Source organism: Coturnix japonica, chromosome 6, assembly GCF_054131305.1.
Source record: "Coturnix japonica strain WE chromosome 6, WE-NBRP24, whole genome shotgun sequence".
NCBI classification, from domain to species: Eukaryota; Metazoa; Chordata; class Aves; order Galliformes; family Phasianidae; genus Coturnix; species Coturnix japonica.
In genome coordinates, this window is record NC_140668.1 from 36,651,097 (window position 1) to 36,668,802 (window position 17,706).

The 17,706-nt window shown below is 39.8% G+C and overlaps 1 long non-coding RNA gene across 1 annotated transcript in view; it reads right to left on the reverse strand.

The window, feature by feature from the left end:
- LOC107319391 (uncharacterized) overlaps positions 1-14,607 on the reverse strand; it is a 126,427-nt gene extending 111,820 nt beyond the window's left edge. The window contains exon 1 of the long non-coding RNA XR_004308611.2: positions 14,449-14,607. This is a non-coding gene — a long non-coding RNA (uncharacterized LOC107319391). The remainder of the gene's footprint in view (positions 1-14,448) is intronic.
- Positions 14,608-17,706: the final 3,099 nt, after the last annotated feature.

Consider the following 17,706-nt stretch of genomic DNA (forward strand, 5'->3'; position numbering starts at 1 on the left):
ATGTCCAGAGGGAATGTTGTTAAAACTCAACCCCTTTGAATGCATATAAAACACATGACCGAAATGAGAGTTTAAAATGGGCACCTTTCCAAGAGCTAAAGTGACATTCATTGAGGCTGGAAGAAGGATTCCTATTGACTTAATGGGTATTGGATCAGGCCTTCAGGAGGAAAAATAATGATCACACTTTACGCCAATCGTCAACCATCAGGGAGGTACGAAGTGCGGGTAAGTATGCCATTCAGGTAGGCTGCCAAGTTCAGTGTGTCCCAGCACGTCCACCTCTTTGTGATCCTGACTGTGTTCAAGTCTATCAGAAGTGGTAGAGCCCCAGGACGAGCTGATATTTCACTGTAAAAGGAAATACAAAATGGATGAGTGGTTCTGCAGGGGGCATTTTTTGTGCATGGGAACAATGGCTGGAGGCAATCCGGTAATGGCTCTCTACAAAGCAAAACTGTTTTTTTTTAATCCTGAGAATGTTTTGAGCTTTCTAAACATGTACTCAGAACCTCCCTAATTTCTGACTTAAATTCCTGCAAGACAGAACTGATTGATGTGAACATAAATTTACACTGATGGTAAATTGATATAAGCAGAAGGACAGATAATTCCTAACAAATTGGATGGGAGTAGTAGAGAACGATGAGTCCAACATGAATTCTGCTTCATGTCTCATTGTCTTCCATGGTTTACACATGTCCCCAGGCATTATGAATCTTACAAATGAACAATTATAGAACATACATATCTCTCTGTCTGTCTGAAGTGTGGCATTGTTGGGGTGAGTTAACTGCATTTTTGAAGTGGTTTAGTTAAAAACTGCTTTTTGTTAGCACACAACTTTTCATACGTGTGTATGTGTATTGGATGTTTAAACAAAGAATCAAAAGTTATTCAATATAAAAATCACCCTGAAGGAAGTCTATGAAGAGTATAACACATGTATACAGCTGGATAAACAAATAGTGTAATAACTGGTAGGAGACTCATTTGCAGCTAAAGCACCACCTAAAGATGTAATTCTCTATTCTTTTTAAAGTCAGATTGAGCTAGCCCCTAAAGTTTCTATAAAGCACAATTCATAATTCAAGGTTTTGCTGAGATGTTAAATTATACTTTCAAAATATTTAAGATTCATTTCTCACTAAGTGCCAAACTATATTTCAGGGGAAAAAAAAGATGTAAATTCATAGTGAGAATGTAAGTAATGTATTCCGTGAGAGAACAGCAGAGTGCTGCATTTCTTTTATAGTGACACATTAACCTCCTCATATCAGAACGTTGAAAGGGAAAAAAAGAATCCTTCTATTCAGGAAGACTGAAGAATTGTACTTTTCTCCATTGCTGTTTGTTTGCATTTTTAATATTCCTTTATAGTTAAAAGCTTAATGTGTCCCTGGAAGGGGGGCTCTACAATTTCCATCCCAGGCTTCCAATGGGAAAGGCAAAACAGACCGCAGGTCCTGCAATGTGCTGCTTTAACTGGAATGAGAGGTGTGACTGGGAAACAGCAAATACAGCATTACTTTGACAAGAGTGGGCATCTTGATTTAATCCATTTTATTTAACCCGGTTGCAAACCATTGGTTGTAGAGTTGAGTTTGACACAGAGAGAGATTTGGGATGCCACCAGATAGAGGGGATCAGTGTGTTTAAAAAACACTTGTGGTTGCCACAGTGCACCAAAAAGATTCATCACTGCTGGTAAACCCTCAGTTCAAGGTGGAAAAAAACAACATTCTGATGAGCGGAGAACAAAAACTGCAGCAAAGATTTTCTAAAAATAGCTCATGCCAAAATATCCTGATGTTTTATTTGAAAACCAAATCCCAAAAGCAATAGATTAAGCAAGCAGAGGAAATGCAGTTGATCTTATTTATCTCAGCATCTATAAAGTAGGGAGGATAAATTGTTCTGGATGCTGGAGAAAGTGGGGAGCTTTGAAGTCCCACTCATGTGCCTGACAAAAGGCTGTTAGTTGTGAGAGGAAGGTGGGAGACTGAAAATCACGCCTGCTAAATGTTGCCATTAATGATGCAGATAGGAGGAGGAGAAGGGTGTGGATTATATCCCCTACTGATACACATTGTGGAGCAGTGAAGGAAGGATGCTCATTTCTCCTTGCCATTCCTGGCCTTGTTTTCCTTCCCCACCTCTGTCCTTAGGAATCACACATCATTTGCTGTACTGTTATTCTGATAGAAAAAAAGGGAAAGCAGCCCCTGAGGTGAATGCACCCCATCTTGTAGAGGGTAAGATACTTTTTTACCTCTTCTGAACTGAGCAGGTTCCCAGCTTACGAGAGATGTGATTTAGCTGCTAAGCTATTACTAAGCGTGGTTGTGGTTTGTGCCTCCACTTCCCACTCTGTCTGGATCCCGACCCTGCGATCAGCAGCAAGCAGAAGTCCTTTACTCAAAGTGACAAATTAATTCTAGAAAGGGGTTATGGGCTCTGAATCCCATTTTCACAGCGTCTTCTATCTCACGGATGTGGGTCAATGCTAAACCTAGGATATATGGAGGATTTCAGCTATACCCTTCTCTTTAGTATTTCCTAAGGCAGGCTTAAGTGTTCCCTGCTTTACTTGCTGCCTGCTTTGAATCTCATTCTGACGCACTTAATCCTCTCCATTCACCCTAGAGGGAATTCAGGCATCTCTCTCAGCTCTGCGCACTCTTGGAACAAGGCCCGCCACCGCTCCGCTTGGAAATGCCAATTTCTATTTATGAGGCTGTTTTGGGTCCTAACAGCAGTAATAATCCGAGAGGGCATGTACCAACCACTTGCATGATGGAACTCAACAGTTGCCTTGGAACCTCACATTCAGCTCTTGTTGCAGAATGGTGGGACAAGTACTTTTCTCTGTCAGAAGCTTCTCATTGACCATTTTAACCCAAGAGAGGTTCTTCAGAGGCAGGGGAGGAATAGGAGAGATTATCTACTCTACAAACAGGTTTTGCAGTCCTGGAAAGATGTGGGGTTTTGTTTATTTTCTTGTTTGCTTTTTTTTTCCCCAGAGGAGAATTTTAAGCCTAAATCCCATGTAAACAAGAGTTCTCTGGAAAATAAAGTCAAGGCATGGATAGCAATTCGTTCTGAGGCAGAGTTGTCCCTAAACCAGAAAAGAAGGTTGTTTCCCTTCAGATTACTTGGATCCCAGCATGGTTTTGGAATTGAAGCACTCAGACAGGACAGCAGTCATAGCAATCCATCAACTAGTCCTTCCCCACAGGGAAGGCAAGCATATATTTTTCAATGATCATAAAAGTTAGAGTGGAATCCCATCTCCAGCCTTGGAGAGGCATCCCAGAGAAGCCCACAGCATCACACCCCCGTACTGAAATGTTGCTCAACATGTCTGGGTCACTACAGACTAAAGCCCAAATTTTTTGCATCTGAGACCTACTAGTAGGGCTACTAAGTGCCCTTGCTCATCTCCCCTATCTTTCCCACAGTAGGTTTCAGGACAAAACAGGTGACTTTGGATGACAGTCAAATGAAGGAGGTAGGAAATATTGCAAAAATATAAATATCCACATAATAGAAATAATAAACCACAATTCTACGTTTAGCTAAATCCAACATAAAGTGCTTTTACACAATAAACAGTTATTTCACTTTCTCTGCTACACCTGTTCCCATGCTTTCCCACGTATCATCTCAAAGGAGCCTGCCATCCTCTCCTACCCTTGCAATAATGACTAAACCAAACAGCATGAGGCTCAGGAGTGTTTCACATTTTCAGAAGAAACACTCAAAAACTCATCAGCTGCTGAAATGTTTTAGCTTTATATTGTAATAAAGATTAAAACCAGACTAAACAAGACCTGTGTAGCACCCTAGATGGGGCCATACAAAGTCAAATTTAAGCAGCCAGGGGTCCTTGAGTTCTCAGCTTTTTCTCTCCTCATAAGGAAACATTTCTCTTCACATCGATTTTGCTGTTCATTTTCAAAGCTTTTTTTTTTTCCTATTACTATTTTCTCTTCTGGTATCTTTCATCTGTCATGAAAGCTTAGCTGCTCATATATTGCTAGAACTGCTGATCAACAAGTACTAGCATTCATATGGCGCTGATGCCCTGCACTGTGAGACTCTTCCCATCAGTGTCTTTGGACCACATCTGCACACAGCTGCTTTTCTGACAGCACACATGATTCTACCTGCTATCTAATGGCCTCTAAGTGTCCTCCCATTTTCACGGCTTCTGAATGCTTTTAAAATTACCTTCCCAGCTTTCACAGCATTTCCTTATCCCTTAAATGAGTGGACAAAGTGTAAGCACCAAGAACAGAGCAGGACTGAGACTGAATGGAAAATATACTGGGAGCTATCAATCCAGGTGGTCTCTCAACACATTTTGCCATGCAGCCATTTAACACCACCAGGAATATGAAGTCTGACTTGAATGGCCAATGGAATTCAGCACTGAAGTTTTGAAAGAGCTTATTTAAATGTATTTTCCTCAGCATTTTCCTTATAAGATATGAAAAGTCTCTCTTCTGCTTCAGTAGTTATAACACATATATTCTCCCGGACCTACAAACTCATTCTCTCTTGTTTGGATGCCAAGCACATTCAAATTTATCTCTAGCTTTCATCTACTTCAAAAAGGTGTTTTTGTTTGCTACTGTTGTGTCTGCCGTACATACCAACATTGTAAAGGCTTATCAAGTGTTAACAGTGTTTATCTCTAAATTTTGCAATTGTTTTCAGATACACTGTAATGTGTTTTTCTCATGTTCAGCTATATTTCATTAAGAGAATGTTATAGCTTTTATAATCTTTGAGTGTTAGTTTTAAGATAGATGTACGCAAGTATCTGTCACATTTAATTATCTCCTCCATCAAATTCACTAAGTGGCCTATTAAGAGCAAAATGACTGGTTCATATACTCATTAGAAAAGGGAGATTTCATGGTACAACAAAAAAGAAAGGATTTTTTAAATTTCTGATTCTACAAGAGAGAAAGAAAAAATAACAATGCTTAAAGAGGAATGTTTAATCACTTGTGTGAGCTGAAGCAGCCTGGTATATATTTTTTTATGCTACTGGTATAAGTCCTTTGATCATTGGTTCAAATCCAGCTTTGTAGGTGGAGAAGGTAATCCATTATAATTAGATAGTTGTAGGCCTATATAAATGAGTAGTTTTCAGCTTAGATTTCGACACATAAGGCACAAAAAAACACTCAGGCTCACTCCTCACCTACAAACCAGACATAATTTTACGCTAAGATTACTTTTTGGAAATGACTGAACTCTATGACATTACCAAAGTAATTTTTCCTTTGCAGTACAGTCAAGGACAGTGTTATATTCCCTATTTGGACTTGACCATGAGCAGCTGAGAAAACTAGCTGACTTTCCCTCCACTAAGAAGTTATTCCTTGACAGATACCTTTGCACCAGAAGCACAGCTTTTTCTTATCACAGAGTCATGGTCTCAATGGTCATCTTGCCCTTGATGCTGACATCTGAATGGGGTTTGAGGGGGGACCATGGGCTTGGGAAGAGATGCTGGGTGAGATGAGACTCTCCGGGAAGCCAGCCATTTTGATTGTATTTATTGCAATGATTCTCCTCCCTTCTACATCTTCCCTTACTTTAAGTTCTCTAAAGTATAATTGTAAAACTTCCGCTGTGTTCTGCCTGGCACCAAAAATGTTGGGAATGATTTTGTACACCCACATCCTTCTTTTTATATCTCAGTTGTCCACTCTTCCTCCTGATCTCTACAGCCCAGTATCTCCATTTGGCCTTCTATTCAGTCTCTTGGCATTGTAGCAGAGGCATTTCTTCAGACAAATACTCTCACTTTATGGTTTAGGTATCTAGGTAAAATGGATCAAGAAGTCTGTTCTGCTGCTGAAACCAGTGAATAGTACTTTTCATCATCATCAACAGTAAAGTGTATTTTCAAGTACCAAGCTGCTGTGCTTCTGAGTATTGGATTTATAACCTTAGAAAATCAGGATCTGAGGATGTACATATATTAGCTACAAAGAGCATAGCTATATGTAGTAATAGGGAGATTTTCCTACAGATAGCTCGTAGTGTGAGACTAATAAAGGTTTCATATAACAAAGCTACCCAAGGCTTTAGAGCCAGATTTCAATACAAGTCCTAATTTATATTTCACATTTAAATAAATGGCCAGATTTTCTGAAGTGCTAACAAAAAAGTTTGGCTCTTTTGGGTTCATGAGCTATGTTCAGATGTGAGAATATGAAAGAGAATCACGTTGCCAGAGAGACAGGAGCCGCAACAAGTGAATATTTTCTCCTTCCCTCCATTCCTCACTCCCAAATACTCTCTTGAGCTCCCAGCTGCCTGGTCTATAGCAGATGCTAAAGGGGGGTGAGGCAGACTCCAGTCAATTTTAATCCAGATTCCTTCCCTTTAGACACCACTGTCATTCACCAGGGACATGCTGTTTGTATAAGGGAAGGAGAGTTCCCAGCCCTTTCCCATCTTCCCTCACTGCTCCCATCTGTACCAAAAACCCAATGCTTTGTGGGTGCACAAAATCATAGGTATCAAGGTTTTAAGAAATACTTTCCACGTCCTACTCTTCTGTTTTTGTGACAAACAACTGCAAGCTGTCAGATGTCTTTAGTTTTTTTTTCCAAATGCAATTCTAACTGTTTAAAAGGAATTAAACATAATGGTTTATATAGAAAATATATGTAATGCTTACCCTGATAAAACAATACCTGCATGCTTGCAGGTGTTCCACAATCTGCAGGAAAGTCTGTGGGAAAAAAAAAGCATCCTGTGCTATATTTAGCTAATAAGAGAGCGAGAGAAACTGCTACATTCTTTCATTTCTTCATTGTTTGATCATTTGATTGTTTTGCAAGCCTTACACCATATGTTGCTAATTGACGTACAAAGGATGTGTGCTCTGTTGTCCTCATTAATTTGTAGAAACTAAATATTTTGTCTTCCACTTAAACTTGCTAAGATCCACTCTGAAGAAGTCTATAATTAGGCGCAAACTGTTTGTGGAGTGCAGTGAGAGTGTCCTGGAACTGACAGCTGAGGAGGAGGAAGAAGAGAAGAATGAAACAGCATGAATGAAATCTGTGGGCAAAGGAGACATCAGCTTGAGCAATTAATTTCTTCAGAGTTCCTCTCCCAGTAGTGTTGGAAAAGAGAAAAATGCTTGGTTTTTTGGTATGCATTAATTGTGAAAATGGTGCTATTGGTGCTGAGTGCATTTTATGTGCCATAGAGCACTGCTGCCCATCCCATGGTACAGATCCAGCCCTGAGTCCCTCTGGAAGATTAATTAGAGGGAAGTGGCACAGACTCAGTCACTTCCTCACTTTGGCTGCTTTTGTGTATATCCCACTGCACCTGTGAGGTGGGCACAGAGCCTTGGGAAGTCATAGAATCATTAAGGTTGGAAAGATTAAAAAGATCATCCAGTCCCACCATCAACCTTTGCCTGTGCCCACTCTAGACCATATCAGTCTGTGCCACATCTGCTCTATTCCTGAACAGCTACAGGGACAGTGACTCCACTGCTTCCCTGGGCAGCCTGTTCCAGAGCCTCACCACTCTTTCTGAGAAGAATTTCTTCCTAATTTCCAACCTGAAAATCTTCCCTTTTTTCCCCCTTAAGTCATGATGTTTCAGTGGTTGACTAGAGGACCACAGTTTCTGGACTAGTCAGCTGTTACCCTAGCTCCACTTTTGCCCTCAGTGCTGTGAGATTATGCCACACATCTCTGGAAAGCCTGAATTCACCCTCCTTAAGAAATTCAATATCACTATTGTGTTACAAGGCCTCATTAACATGAGTAAAATCCTCTCATGAAAGGTACCATAGAGCGACAGAATTTTATCTTTTCCCCTTCCTTATAGTGATTACTTTTCCATTCCTGTCATTCAGTGGAATGAACTTCATATTTACTTAGAGCCTGAAAATTCAGATTTACTATGCAGAAAAGTCTGTACAGTTGGCAACCTGCTTTTCTTCTAGGTGAGCTGAAATGGATGTATGGAGGCACTCCACTGTCTTCTCCAGTACAAATTCTGGATAGTGGCCAGTGTCCTTGTAAATTATCATAATCTTTTTATGCCTTAAGAGCAGGAAGTAATCCGTGCTCTAAAAAAGGGGAAAAAAATTGACCACCTATCATGCTGACTGTATATCTAGAAAAAGAACCAAACATAGCAGAGCAGAAACTGAAGTTGATCAATTCTATATGCCACAGCACTTGCAGATATATCCTCCCAAAGATGAATTTTCTGTCACAAGCCCAGACCTCTAGAGCATAAGAAATAGCAGTAGTAGATACAGTGACTGTAAGAAGCAGGAATCTCTGATAGTTATCTAAATACTGAATCAAAAATCATTATTTTCTGTCTCTAGGCTTGCCTTCCAGGTAGAAATGGAATGCTGCCTCTAAACTTTGTTGAGGAACAGATGGGCCTCTGCTCCATATCAGCTTTCCTTCTAGCTGCAGCAATGCTCTTCATCATAGAAACACTGAATATTTGCCTGAAACTCATGAATTACTAAGCAGCATTGTGCTCAGTAAAGGGCTTTGTCAGTAAATCTTGGAGAAGCATGTGGCTCTGTAGCAGGACTGGCATGTCTGTGGGGCCTGCCCTGGTCCCAGAGAAGGATGATTTGGCCTTGCATTCCCTACAGCTGGTTATTGGCATTCTGAAGCAGGGGAGCATGTACCTTCATGTCCTGGGCCACAGTTGCTGTGCTGGTACAACATGACTTAGAAAACTGTCATGGCTACAAGAGGAAGTGCTGCATAAGTATTAATCAATACCAAAATCAAGTTTTCTGAAGTCTCCTGGATGTTGGGTATCCAAAAAATCTTATAGCTTCAAAAATGACTAAAGTCTCTGCAATGAAATATGCCAAATGGTGCCCCTTGAGTTAGAAGGGTTTATACCTGCTTCAGGGAGGAGAGTGCAGAAGCTCATGTACCTCCTGGCTGAACAGATCTGAAGTGAAATGGAGAAACTCCAGCTGGAATAAGGAGGTGCCACTTAGCAAGGAACACCTTTTGTCTGTACTATGAGCTTTCCATTAGCCCATTCTAAATCATGAATTGCTGAATCAGGTTTTTAGCAATTCACATAATGAATGCACCTCCTCTGTCAATAGATATAACAGGTCAGTTCTCAGAAACTATTCTCAGTGAACGAAGAGAACAGAATTTGATCCATTGTAACAACGTGTGGCAATATTTTAATACCAGTGTTTATTTCATGACAACTTCTCCCTGTTTTTTTTTCCATTCTCTGTATAGCCATCAATTTACTTTCTTTGAAGTAGCACGCCATAGAACACTAGAAAACTTATTGTCTTCTGGATGAGAAAGATTCTCACTGCTTAGTGCTATCAGTGCACCCTGGTTTGTTCAGAAGGAATCCCTGCTAGGTATGTCAATGTCTGTTCAGTTTTTTGACCTCTCAAGTGGTTTATCTAAAAAAGGTGTACTTTAAAAATGTATCTGTACAGTTTTCCACTCCCCTTTCTAAATATCAGTGAAATCAAAAGGTTACATTACCCCATATGCCTTGAAATTTCATTTTGAACTGAATGGGATAATTGATTTAAAGTTTAGGTTGAGAGCAAAGCCCTGAAACTACTCAAAAGCCTGGCAATATTTCAGCACAAGCCATGATGTTTTAAGGGCCTCATTCATCCCATGGACATTTTGTGCTGGACAATCCATTAAGATTTTTTGCTGTTCTGTTCTTCTCATAAAGACATCAGGACTCCCTCCTTCTACCTATCTTAAAAGAAAGCAAAAAATCCAATTCCTCCAGTTAAGTCATTCTTTGGCACTGGGAACACAAGAAGTAATTTCTCACTGCCAGCTGGGAAACCATAAAGTCTGACTAGGTCAAGCCCTTAATCCTTCTTCAGCATCACTGATCACATTATCATCATTATAGCTGTACTATATATAGGAAGAGAACAGGAAAGATGGTGCTAACACAGTCTTTCTCTCCTGACAAAGCAGCCTTAGGCAACTCTGCTTTGAGTTCTTGGAACTGAAAGGAAGAACACACCTTTTTGTGCCTACAGAGTTAAAAAAAAATATCTGGTAAGAAGAGGTTGGGATAGAAAAAAAATCATTTTTGAAGTCCTAAGTCCAAATGTTGTTTACTGAGGTACTGTGTCACCTAAATAAATGAGCTATACAGTCTGCAGTGCAGACAAATAAAGCTGAAAAGATGGGGGAAAAAAAAAGAAGAAAATTTTGACTGGTAGAGTCCATTTCAGATCGAGCAATTCCTGTAGTTCCTTCTCCAGAAACACGGATTCCAGCAGCTGAGACTGACAGTCAGTGTTTTACACTCCACAGATTTTAAATATCAAAATGACAGCTTCTCACATGTTGTTGTCCATCAGGAGGAGCCATGATTGCTGTTTGGAGAAGATGTGATTGCCAACCTGTGGCTGGTATGATTGCTCTTTGCAATTTGCTGTTCCCGATTGTGTTGCTGGGGGTGGGGTGGGAGGGAGGTAAGCAGCTGAGCTACAGTGTACTTCCCATATAAATGTGCTGTCCTGGTTTTTCACTGTAATGCTTATGCAATTATAGTCTATATGTTTCAATTTATTGTTCTCTTTTAAATACTTTTTCATACCCATCCTATACCCATTGACTACTTCCACAGGAATTAAAGTCTTGTAAGTTTACCACAGTTAAACAGGGACAATATAGAGACTTCTAATATTCTCATTGAAATAAGGGTTACTGTGTCTGACCAGTTCCCAGGAACAATTTTCTGGGATGCTTAGCCCTTGAAAGGAGAAAAACAGGAGAAAATCCTTTTGTACCAGATAAGAAAAGTGCATTATTAAAAAAGAATTCACAGCAGCTCTGATTTAAGACAGCTGCATGCAGCATCATTGGTTCCACTGTACACAGAGCTATTCATTTCCAGACATTGTCTTGTATACTGAGTATATATGCAAACTTTGTTCCATCCTCAACACAACTATTTATCTACAGTGAAAAGCACGGCTGTAATTGCTGGAAGAACACAGGAGTTATTGGCTCTTTAGTCTGCCTAGTCCAGAGGAGAATGATCCTAGGGAAAGTTCTTCTAAACCTTATTAGTGGCAGTTGACTTATAACCTGTATCACAGTAATTTTTACTTCATGTGAATAAAATCAATTGTGGTTCTCTGTAGTGTAACTATCCACATTCACATTATTTGCATATCTAATCTGGTTTTGAATTGATCTTTCATTTTGGTTAGTGCTGCAGTGGCTCATGCTGTTTTCTTTTAATTTTTTATCAGCTGTTAGTTTGTTGCCTTTCGGATCAATTGATTGTGACTTCATTAAGTGAGAGGATAAATAGTAGTACAGATGTATTTTTCCTATTCTGCAGAACATATCTCACTGCGTCCCTTCCATGGGGTTTCTCTTGCTTCTAGATTAGATGGTCTATTCTTTTTTTCAGTCTCCCTTTCTGGGAAGACTCTCTGGACTGCTAATCACTTTTAATGCCTCTATCTGCACATAGAGCCTTTGCCGAGGTAGGGTGGTCAAGTTCATAAAATATTGCAGAGGAGAAAAAGAAAAGATGTTGAACCGACGTTAATGAAGAATCTCATAGGCCAGTGGTTCCAATTCAAGCTACAATATCACAGCTGAAACAATGTCAGGACCCATTTCACAACCTATTAGAAAAGATAAACCACCCAACAACAGAAGCTCATAACCCTTTGGATATCGTCCCGAGAGCCATTCACATAGACAAGTTCTGCAGGATATTGGATGTTCTCATCTTACCAAACAGAAAACATACAGTATTTTGCAGGGAGGGTTGGACTTCTGGTAAATTTGAGCCCCTCTCTGCTGCTGTAAAAACATTCTGAATATCCTAAGTATTGGATGAATGACATGTAAGTAGAATGGAAAAAAACAAAAGGAAATATAAAAATTACTGCATCCAAAAAGCAGTTTTGAGCCCATGCCAGGACAAAGAAAGTCAATACACATGTACAGAAAGGAAACAATGTTTTATAACATTTTAAAGTCATCATTTATCAGATGTTTTGTTTTACCGCTGAAGAATAATAGATACACGAATAGCAAAGACCTTTCTCTTTCGAGAGAGTGAAAGAGATTCTTAATTGCATTGAATTTATGACATCTCCCCTCCATTTGGTGGCGGATCACTCATCCAGGAAGCAGGCGCTAGTGCCACCAGTTGCTTTGCTGTGCACATTCACGTATTGATTAATGTCTATCTTGATTTATTTGCAGAGGGCACAGGCAACGTCCTGTAACACACACTTGCACTAAGTAACTGTTGATTCATTTTGGACATATGATCAAAAACATTCTGAGGCTTCAAAGCACTTTCACGTACATTTTTACGCTTTTTATTCCCCTCATTTCGTCCTTGGGGGAAAAAAAAAACACAGCAAAGGCATGCAAATGTAATCACACTAGCCTCAGATGATGAATATTAAAGCTCTGAAAGGTTGCAGCTTTTTTCTGCTTTATGTTGATGTATGTTTGTTGCCATGGGTATGTGTGGGCAATGTGTAGGTGGTTGTATTAATGCTTTGCAGCTCATCAAAAAGTTTATCTGTTTGAAGCCAACAATGATTATTGTGCTTGTCCATGTGATATTTACCCTTATATCTTATGTTGTACACTAATTAAACTGATGTAAAAGTGAATAGGTCGACGTCGTAAAAGTTAATGGCCCACTACTTTAGAACTCCAGGCATTTGTAGGGTCATATTTATGGTATTAATTTTGAATGTCGAGCTGTTTGAACTCTGCTGAGTGCACTATTCAGGGATATGTCAAAGCAGCATCTTAACTGTGAATTTAGCACTAGAATACTCCTTCCCCTCTAGTCTACAGAGAATATCTACCACACAAAGCAAGGTAAGTCAGGATAGAGTTAATTCCTGAGATTCTCCTGACGACTCTGGTGTTCTGAACTGAAATCAGTATCTGTACAATGTTAATGCTGTAATTACTTTTCATTAGACTTAAAGCTCAACCTTTTCACAGTGCATTAAAGAATACTCCTATATTGTTTTACTGATCAGCAAGGCAAATTGCTTGAGAAACTAAGGCTTGAAGGCTGAGACCAGAAACTAGCTCTGGAAAGATTGAGGTGTTTGGGTTAAAGACTGCAGGTCCTCAGTCTCCTTCCTCTCTCCTCGGGTGCACAAAGACTGAGGTGTGGGAGGAGAGGGCTCACATCTATGTCTCTTATCAGAATTACCAGATAAGAGTGGCTTAGAGTTACTCTGACTCCTTGTGTGCTGGGGCTTACGGCATGGAGTGCTCATGCACTCAAGGCTGAGTGCAGCTCAGGACCTCCCAACCCCACCTCTAATTTGACAGGGAATGTTGCTGCATTAGCACAGAGCTGCACACAGCTCCTATTACTGGCAGCCTCTAACCGAACTGTGAATTTCTGAGGGTCCCAAAAGCCAGCCTATGTGTTAATGTCACAATGCCTATGTCCTTTAGTCCCTCCTGCACTCAGTTAACTGCTATTAGACCCTCACTGTCTGTTGACACTGATTGTCTCACCAGCTATTAGCCTGTCTCTAACCTTTGTGTTTATTGGAAAAAATTATTGAGACAAAGCTAGCAAGGCAATTTGGGCATCATCTGACAGCTTCTGATTTCCATCATCTCCTATGGGCAAAACGGCAGTGGCTACTTCATTGTAGCCCAAACAGTGAGCAGAGGTGAGGATCCACACTGATCCAATTATGGTGATCTGCACTGCCCTCAAAGGCTTGAAGTAACTTGCAGATCAGAAAGAAAGATGAGCTTGTAACTAGCTCAGTCCAAAGGCTTCTCAAGTCAAGAGAAATCTTTTCATCAGATTCAGGGAGTTTTGGATCAGGGCCACTAAGAGAGCTTTGACAAGTAGGCACAGAGGAACATTAGAGATTTCTTCCCCACCAGGTATTAAAAGGAGATGGAAGCAAGGAACTAAACAGAGAATCACCTCACCAGTGTAGCACATGCTGTATTTCTGACTAAAGAAAACAGGTTATTTCTGCATGTAAGCTGCTGGCCTTGCCTGCTGAATCCTGCAGCTTTCCCTTGCATTCTGTAGTATCCTATGGTACATTGTAAGGTGATTTCTCAGAAGGAAAATACTGTAATTGCAATTAATCAATCGTGCTGTGTTGTAATTAAATGACTATATCAAAGAGGAAGAAATTAGAACTGGAATCCTTAAAACAACCATTCAGTGATATAATTACAGCATACCATACAGAAGCAAATTAGCTTCTGCCTATGCGAGCTCTGACAAACTAATAAACACCTTGCTGTGTAAATGGAGACCAGGTATATTTTCAGACTCTTAATCACTGCAGCTTACAAAGAAGCAAAATGGCAAATCATTTTTTTTTCTGCTTTGTGAGTGAAACACATTCAATGTTGGTCTTACCTCTACCTGCAGCTGGCTTTTCCCGTATGTCTTCCTGAGATGCTCTGTTCTTTCTTTTTGTCACCAGGATGTTTCCCTCCAGAAGGAAATGTCTACTTCATTTATTCACTGCTTTGTGGTAAGGAGGATTCATCAACGTACGAAATTGCAGTCGACAACAAGGAAAGGTTACGAACCCATTGGCCTATGTATTCCCTCTGTCGGCCCTGTTTGGAAAAGAAGCACAATCAAATTTCAGTGATTGCATCAGAAATCTTAATGATTAACAATACGTACAAAGCAAAGAATGTTCAACAGGTAACCTTACTTTTTTTTTTTCTTAATGTAATATCAAAGAACTTAGTATACGTGAATCATCTTACTACAGGAAAAAATCCTACGAAATGTTGAGAAGCAATTAGGTTAGGAACAGAATACAAAAAGAAAAAATCAGAGTTCACTGAATCATTTTAATTTACTGTCGCAAGAGATGTAAAGCTAACAAATGAGAAGATACCATATTCATGCTGAAATGTGCCATAAATATGACAGAGCATCGTAAGAAATGCTCTGATATAATTCACTTAAAACTTGTTCAAATTAATATACTGCTTGTTGAAAATGTGTAGGAGCTGTTAAGTTTATTTTAAGGAAATATATTGGCTTTAAGGAAGGAACAGTCACTGTGACAGACATTAAAACATTTGACAGAATTAAAGAATATGATAGGAGATGTATACCAAATGAACGCACGATATCTCTGGCAGGGTTTTGCAGTGCAAGAAACCATTAATGAGGCATTTGAACTGCATGGGAGAAAGGCTCTCATAGCCTTTGGAACATGACTACAAAGAAGATATTGATCTGTAGATGTTATCCGATCGTATTCCAGATTAAAAGATGACAAAATCTTTGGGAGGTAGTTGAGAAGATTAACCTGTCAAGGAGACACCTCGTAATGAGATTATCCTCAAGTGAGACTTTTCACAAAGGTGGAGAGATTATTAAGATGGAGAAACAGTATTAAAAGGGATTTATTTTGTGTGTGAGCTGCTTTTTGTTTGTTTGTGTACGTGGGTTCATGTGTACGTACTTCATTTTGACAGCTGGGATTGGAATGTACAAAGGGAAAACACTGATCTGTGTGACAGGATGTATGAAGATGAAGCTCTGAGAAGGTTTGTCTTTTTCAAGTTCATTACAAAGCCCTCTCCCCATGACCCTAAGATCCACCATCGCTCTATTAAACAAAGTTCTTGTTACAGCCCCAGAGAACATTTCTGAGAAATAATCACCTCTCCCCTTTGGTGACTAGCTGTGGGTCAGTAACATTCAACTGACTGCATGTACATGACTGCTTTTCCAGATATGGGGGAAAATCATGCATTTAATTCATTCCACACATATATCTGTGTAACTACACATTTGTATCTACATAGCTGTATATCTATATAACTATGGATCTGTATATCTGTATAGCAGTTCACATAATTGCTCTGATCTTGCAGACTCCTGGGCATTTGCTTTTAGAGATTTTCAGACTGCTAACAAATACAACAGAGCAGCTCCTATATCTTCTGTTGTTCCAGGCAGGAAGAACTACACCTACCTAGCTGCATTTTAATGGTTCCCATTAAAAAGTTATCAGTCACTGAACACAGAGAAAAGGTTGTCCTTTGTGCTATGGTCTAGAATTATATAAGTTTATTGATACAGGGCGATGAACTGATTAGGTAACTGCACTGTCCTCATGTACCAGGACATTTTGTCATCTTGACTCATTGCTTTCTAAGGATGAGCTTATAATATAGATCACTTGGCTTTTCTGCTCTGTGCTGTGGTAGCTATTCAGATGCTTACTTTTGAAACCGTATGAAGGTGCTGGAGAAAGTCAGCATGTTTTAGCAACCAGGGCATGTCAAGGAAGTTACATCAAGGATTAATCAGATCTCCTTGCTGATTTGTTGCTCTGTAATGAAGCAATATAGTACTGAGTTAACTTCGAAGTTGGAATGATTACCACTCTGTTTGCCCTCTTGTTCCCAGCCATCATTTATACTCTCAAGGCTGAAGTCTATAATTCACACTCTGAACAATCTTGTGCTGTCTGGGGAATCCTGACTGCTTGTAGATGGCTGTGCTTCTAAAGATGCTGCAGCAAAGCTAGAGCTGGAGCAAATCCAGTTTATTAATTGATTCTTTCTTTTCCTAAGATTACTTCCTATCTTTGTTCCAGTTTCCTCTTGTGAAAACTTTGGCTGGAAGAAGCTCACAGGGCCAGAACTGATAGCGCTGAAGAATAAAGATTCTCCAGCTTAATTCTGCAGATGCAAAGAAGGCCCGTCAATCTACAAGAGATAGCTGATGAGCTTGAGAGATACCGGGTCTTTCTGGCTGAGGTCTCTTGGGCAGCAAGGGAAGGTCAACCTGCTGTGGTATTTTGATGAGTGTTCAGCTCATGCGATGATGAAATTCCCTTCAAAATATCTTTTAAATCCTCCACTTGAAAGTGTGCTCAGCATTAGAGCGTAGTGTCATGTCTTACTTTATTTAATTCATCACAGCACTGTTAATCCTCCCTTCTTTTCTCCTAGGAAAAATAAGGTAAAACAAACCCTTCTCTAAATCTCAGGAAGCCATATTCTGGATTTCTATTTTATTTATTTTTTTTTATTTTTTGCCTCCTCTTACATCTGCTGTTTTCAGGAGAAATCAAAGGCCACCCCACTGGCTGATCAGGGGTCATGCAGCTGAACTCAGCACACACAGCAGTTTTCTCCCTTGTTCCTGCGAGGGATGTGTGTGAAATTGCTGGGTACAGTAGCAACGCAGAGGACAGAGGTTTAGTAGGTGATATCAGTGATGCAAATTTAAAAGCCATACCCACCGAAGGTTAATTTACAGAGCCAGTTTACCTGGTAAGTGGGGAGACCACTTCTCGTTTGGTTTGGAAAAAGGCTGCTGATTGACAAGAAATAAGTCACAGGCAATGTTTTAAAAGGGTAAGTGAGGCAATAGGATCGGTCCCATTAAAGATGATTTAGGGACTACTCATTGTATTACATATGTAAACTTGGCAGCAGGTGTATTTTCAAAAGAGAATTAATTTATTGGTATCAGGAAGAAGGGCAACAAATGCAATGGAACAAAGCCAACAAATTAAAAATAATTTGAGGAAATTAATTAGGCTTATGTGCAAGCAAATGCATGATATACTTTCTCACTGGAAAGTATAAGGTAATGCAGCAGGGGACAGAAAATAATTATAAGGCTGTGGTC